Source organism: Neophocaena asiaeorientalis, unplaced genomic scaffold, assembly GCF_003031525.2.
Source record: "Neophocaena asiaeorientalis asiaeorientalis breed wild unplaced genomic scaffold, Neophocaena_asiaeorientalis_V1.1 scaffold50, whole genome shotgun sequence".
Lineage (NCBI taxonomy): Eukaryota > Metazoa > Chordata > Mammalia > Artiodactyla > Phocoenidae > Neophocaena > Neophocaena asiaeorientalis.
This window is the reverse complement of record NW_020172717.1, coordinates 74,964-80,963: the sequence shown is the minus strand read 5'-3', so window position 1 is coordinate 80,963 and position 6,000 is coordinate 74,964. Positions and strand designations below refer to the sequence as shown.

The window sequence follows — 6,000 nt, the reverse complement described above, 5'->3', positions numbered from 1 at the left end:
CCTCATCCCCATGGTATCATGTGGCTCTTAAGAAAGGCCCTTGGGACTTCCCTGGTGGCGCAGTGGTTAAGAATCCGTCTGCCAATGCAGGGGACACGGGTTCGAGCCCTGGTCCGGGAAGATCCCACATGCCGCGGAGCAACTAAGCCCGTGAACCACAACTACTGACCCTGTGCTCTGGAGCCCGTGAGCCACAACTACTGAAGTCTGCGCGCCTACAGCCCGCGTTCCGCAACAAGAGAAGCCAGTGCGACGAAAAGCCTGCTCACTGCAACAAAGACCCAATGCAGCCATAAATAAATAAATAAATTTATTTATTTATTTTAAAAAAATGAAACGCCCTTATCTGAAAGCTTGGGAGGGCCCATCCTGGGGGCAAGCGGGAAAGCTAGAGACACAGATTTCAAAGGTGAGGGTTAGAGGCCATGCCCTCTGCACTCTCGTTCTATAGATTCCCTGAGTAAACCAAGGACAGGCAGCTAGAGCCTCGACCTTGCACAATTCCAGCTATGTGACATACTGGCAGCCGCACACTCAAATCATTTTGATCCCTCAACCTCTGCCCCCCAACCCACCCCCGCTTCAACATCTTGTCTGCTCAAGAACAGTGTTCAGAGAATATCGGCTGCCACCCAGCTCAGGCGTTTCTCCTTGGGGAGGGGGTCCCTGATCCCAAAACCACGCTCAGCACGGATCGACTGGTCTGCCTGTGACTCTGGCTGAGACAGGGGCTGTCTGGACGCATGGGTGGAGGCAGCAAGGTCATGTGGCTTGTTTCTGTTTCATCTCACTCAGTTACTTTAGCAACAGGAGACAGCAGGAGGCCAAGCACCGCCCACCACGGCCTCATCCATCAGTCCCTGGAGAGGCGCAGGGGGCGGAGGCAGCTCTCGGAAGTCAGGAGGCGAGGGTCCTGCCCAGGCTCTCCTGGTCCCTGGCTGGCTGCACGACTTACCTCCTCCCTGGGCCTGTCCTAGACAGAACGGGCGCCAAGTGCTCTCTGGACGCAGCTCAAGGAGGCGTAGAGGAGCACAGTCCTCTGGGGAGAAGACCGTACTGCTTCTGCTCTCGGTGGCTTTGGCAACTATTCGTCAGCCAGTCTTCTGCGACTTAACTGGTCCCTTGCCACCTGTGATGCAGGAATGTTTGCTGACCAGACAGGCGATTGAACTCCAAGGAGGCCAGCCCTTGGCAGTGCCTGGCCTACCAGGATGGATATTTCTTTAGCTGGGGAAGGAGGTAAACCTGGCTTTGGTTCCTAAGCATGAACTTGTAGAAGAAAAGAGACTGAGAGAAAAGATAATCATGAGCAGCTCAAGTCTACAAATATCTGTAACAAAGAAATATATACATAAAAGTAACGCCTTCGGGACGGTCTTTGAAATTCTCAGAAAATTGGTGCATCCATTCTCCTGTCACATTCTCATAACCATGCAGAGAGGCAGGCAGAGGAGATGGGACGACCTCCATGCTGCAGCGGAGGACGCTGAGTTCCAGGGAGGCCAAAGGTCCCAGGGTTTCTTGGATAATGGCTGAGCCAGACCTGGACCTCTGCCTTCTGGCCTCAGGACCTTTTCCTTAGACATGACCCATGAGAGCTATTACAAAGCAGAAACATTCTCCAGCCTTCTTTGCGGTCATGATTCTCGGACTTAACACACATCAGACATCTTTCTGAAGAAGAAAGAGAACAAAGGTGCATTTACCCAACGATCAATTTTACTGCGCATATCCTATGTGCCGAGCTCTGCGCTAGGCACCAAGGATTCAAAAATGAACAAGGTGTGGTCTCCACTTCGGAGAAGTTCCATCTATTAGGCACTTACTCTTGCTTAATTAAATCTCCCATTTTGGTGTTGGATGGAATCACCAATCATGAGATCCTCAAAGTAAAACCTCCCACTCTGCAAGCATTTTTGTATCCCAACAGAACTCCAGCAGGCTGCAGCTATGATAAGAAAAGGTACGGATTCTCCTAAACTTCCTGGAAGGGTAACCAGTAACAGGCAGCAAAGATGAAAATACTTGGGGGCTTCCCTGGTGGCGCAGTGGTTGAGAGTCCGCCTACTGATGCAGGGGACACGGGTTCGTCCCCGGTCCGGGAAAATCCCACATGCCGCGGAGCGGCGGGGTCCATGAGCCATGGCCGCTAAGCCTGCGCGTCCGGAGCCTGTGCTCTGCAACGGGAGAGGCCACAGCAGTGAGAGGCCTGCATACCGCAAAAAAAAAAAAAAAAAAGATGAAAAGACTTAAGCAGATGTTAAAGCCACTCCTGGCTCTGGGATGGCTCCTGGGCTGCAGGGAGGTGAGAGAGGCCCCCTGGCCTGGTCAGGAAGTGCTTCCAGGAAACCAGTGGGAAGCAGCCCCCTGGCCCAAGGCTCAGGGGCTGACAGGGCGTTGGACAGGCAGCCTTGAGAACAGGTGCAAAGGGATGCCAAAGGAACCTGAAGTCCTTTCTCTGAACATGCACAGCCATTAAAGTCCTATTTCCACAGATGGGGACTTGGGGGCCACACCCCACCTACAGAAAATCACTTTCTGACTTGATGTGTAGAATCTAAAAGGCAGAGGGGGACTTCCCTGGCGGTCCAGTGGTTAAGACTCCATGCTTTCACTGCAGGAGGCACAGGTTCGATCCCTGGTCGGGGAGACTAAGGATCCCGCATACCATGTGGCAGCTTTGACAATGGGGGGCCTGTCACTGCAGCCTAAGGAAAACTGTTTAGCATTTTACCTCTTTCCCTACACTGGGGCCAACGGTGCCTTGTCCTAGGAAGAGAAAAAGTGTTCGACAGCTTTTAGACTCTCTTAAAGCAGCTTTTATCTGCTCAGTGACATGGCAGTGTGAGGACACATTTCCACCTGAAGAACCCAAACTTTCCAGGTCTAAATAGGGTTCCAGTGATACACTCTTAACTGACAGGAAACAACCTCTACCTTAGATTTCTGCTTTCCTCTGCAGAATTTGTAGCCCAGCACACACTGTGGGTTAACCTCGGCAGCCCCAAAGACACAAGGGAAAGGGATTCAGAAAAACCCCACAGCTGAGTGAGTTGATGATACAAGCAGGGACATCAGAAGGCAAGTTAGGGCTCAGGGGTTTCAGTTGTAATGTATAGGGATGTAACCCGTAACACAGGAAGAGAAATTCCTTGCGTTGTTTTGTTTTGCTTTTCTTATTAAGACCACCTCTCCCATCTTTAAAACAGCAAAGAAATGCTATAAGACCTGGACCATTGGTGCAAGTGACAAGCGGAGTTGAATTATCCTTGTGGGATAATCATGCAGAATTAGACCTGGAAAGTGGAAGAGGCCTTAGAGATCATCTAACTGACGGATTATTTTTCTGTGAAGAATCTGAAGCCTCCATCATAAAAATAATAAGAGTGGGGACTTCCCTGGTGGTCCAGTGGTTAAGAATCCGTCTTGCAATGCAGGGGATGCCAGTTCAGTCCCTGGTCAGGGAACTAAGATCCCACACGCCACGGGGCAACTAAGGCTGCATGCCACAAGTAGAGAGCCCATGTGCCCTGGAGCCCGCGTGCCACAACTAGAGAGAGAAAACCCACACGACAAGAGAGAGAAAACCTCCACAACTAGAGAGAAGCCTGCGCACCGCAACAAAAGAGCCCGCGTGCCGCAACTAAGACCCAACGCAGCCAAAAATTAATGAATAAATAAATAAATATTAAAAATATAGTAAGCCTGGTTACCTACCATTTATTGGCCTCCCACTCGGAACCCAGTGCTTGCGTAAAGAACCTGTACAAGCTTGCTAGGGTGGCTGTAACAAGGTACCACAAACTGGGGCGGGGGGGGAGGTGAGGCTTGAACAACAGCAATTTGTCTCACGGTTCTGGGGGCTACAAGTTTGAGATCAAGGTGTTGGCAGAATTGGTTCCTTCTGAGCGCTGACTGAGAGAGGCCGTTTCAAGCCTCTCTCTCCTAGCTTCCGGTGCTTTGCTGGCAATCTCGGGCGTTCCTTGGCTTGTGGAAGCATCACCCTGACCTCTGCTTTCATATTCACCTGGCGTTCTCCCTGAGCACATGCCTGTCTGTGTCCAGATTTCTTTTTTTAAATAAGGACACAGGTCAGATTGAATTAGGGCCCACCCTAATGACCTCATTTCATTTAACTAACTGTATCTGCAATGACCCTATTTCCATATAAGGTTATATTCAGAGGTACTGGGGTTAAAGCTTCAACAAATGAATTTGGCGGGGGTGGGGGGGACACAATTCAACCCATAACAGAACTCTACTTACATTGTATCTGGTCCTCAGAGCAAGGCTGCAAGGTTGGCATGATCCATATTCTACGGATGGGTCAGGCCCCGCTCGAGAAGTGGGCAGCACCAAGGGGCACAGCCAGGTGGCTGTGAAGAGCCTGGAGTCTGGAGCCAGGTTGCCCGGGTTGGTGGCCCAGCCTCACCTCCCGCGAGTTAACGAATGTGGGACACTGTTTCACCTCCCTGTGCCTCAGTGTCTTCACCTGAAGAAACAGGGAGAATATAATTTCAAAACCTTAAAAGTTCCAAATGCCAAAATTTATAACTCATTTGGCAGCAAAACCTGATCTGAAATAAACGCATTTGCTAGAGAAACCTGTCTTGAGTTACATGAGGCTACTTTATTTATGCACTATATACATGTCACTACAGAAATATGAGTACGTTTGATTACAGGATGCTGTCACAGATGCTACAGGATATTATGCAGCCTACAGTACACGCAATGCATTTGCTTTCTCAAGTCCCCAAGTTCTGACACACCAGACACTGCTGGCCTTGAATATTTTTTTTTGGATACATCTTTACTGGAGTATAATTGCTTCATAATGCTGTGTTAGTTTCTGTTGTACAACAAAGTGAATCAGCCATATGCATACATATATCCCCATATCCCCTCCCTCCTGAGCCTCCCTCCCCCCGCTCTAGGTCGTCACAAAACACCAAGCTGATCTCCCTGTGCTATGCGGCTGCTTCCCACTGGCTATCTAGTTTGCATTTGGTGGTGTATATATGTCGATATTACTCTTACTTCAACAAGCTTCCTCCTCCCCACTGTGCCCTCAACTCCATTCTCTCTCTATGTCTATGTCTTTATTCCTGCCCTGCCACTAGGTTCATCAGTACCACTTTTTTTTTTTAGATTCCATATATATGTGTTAAAATACATAAGATTATACTATATACATACATAGTATACAAAAATAACATACATATTTGTTTTTCTCTTTCTGACTCACTTCACTCTGTATGACAGACTCTAGGTCCATCCACCTCACTATCAGTGGTTTATGTCATGGAGTGTTCTGCCTATATTTTCCTCTAAGAGTTTTATAGTATCTTGTCTTACATTTAGGTCTTTAATCCATTTGGAGTTTATTTTTGTGTATGGTAGTGTTCTAATTTCATTCTTTTACATGTAGCTGTCCAGTTTTCCCAGCACCACCTATTGAAGAGGCTGTCTTTTCTCCACTGTTTGTTCTTTCCTCCTTTGTTGTAAATTAGGTGACCATATGTGCATGGGTTTATCTCTGGGTTTTCTATCCTGTACCATTGATCTATATTTCTGTTTTTGTGCCAGTACCACACTCTCTTGATTACTGTAGCTTTGTAGTATAGTTTGAAGCTGGGGCGCCTGATTCCTCCAGCACCGTTTTTCTTTCTCAAAATTGCTTTGGCTTGGGCTTCCCTGGTGATGCAGTGGATAAGAATCTGCCTACCAATGCAGGGGACATGGGTTCACGCCATGGTCTGGGAAGATCCCACATGCCATGGAGCAACTAAGCCTGTGTGCCACAACTACTGAGCCTATGTTTTGGAAGAGTTTGAGAAGGATGGGTGTTAGTTCTTGTCTAAATGTTTGATAGAATTCACCTGTGAAGCCATATGGTCCTGGATCTTTGTTTGTTGGAAGATTTTTAATTACAATTTCAATTTCATTACTTGTGATAGGTCTGTTTATATTTTCTAATTCTTCCTGGTTCAGTCTTGG

The 6,000-nt window shown here is 48.2% G+C and overlaps 1 long non-coding RNA gene across 1 annotated transcript in view; it reads right to left on the bottom strand.

Moving 5' to 3' along the window:
• Positions 1-347: 347 nt before the first annotated feature.
• The window catches only part of LOC112396417 (uncharacterized), a 35,319-nt gene continuing 29,666 nt past the window's right edge, over positions 348-6,000 (bottom strand). The window contains exons 6-7 of the long non-coding RNA XR_003002559.1: positions 4,267-4,492; positions 348-1,674 (exon numbers count right to left, since the gene is read on the bottom strand). This is a non-coding gene — a long non-coding RNA (uncharacterized LOC112396417). The remainder of the gene's footprint in view (positions 1,675-4,266; positions 4,493-6,000) is intronic.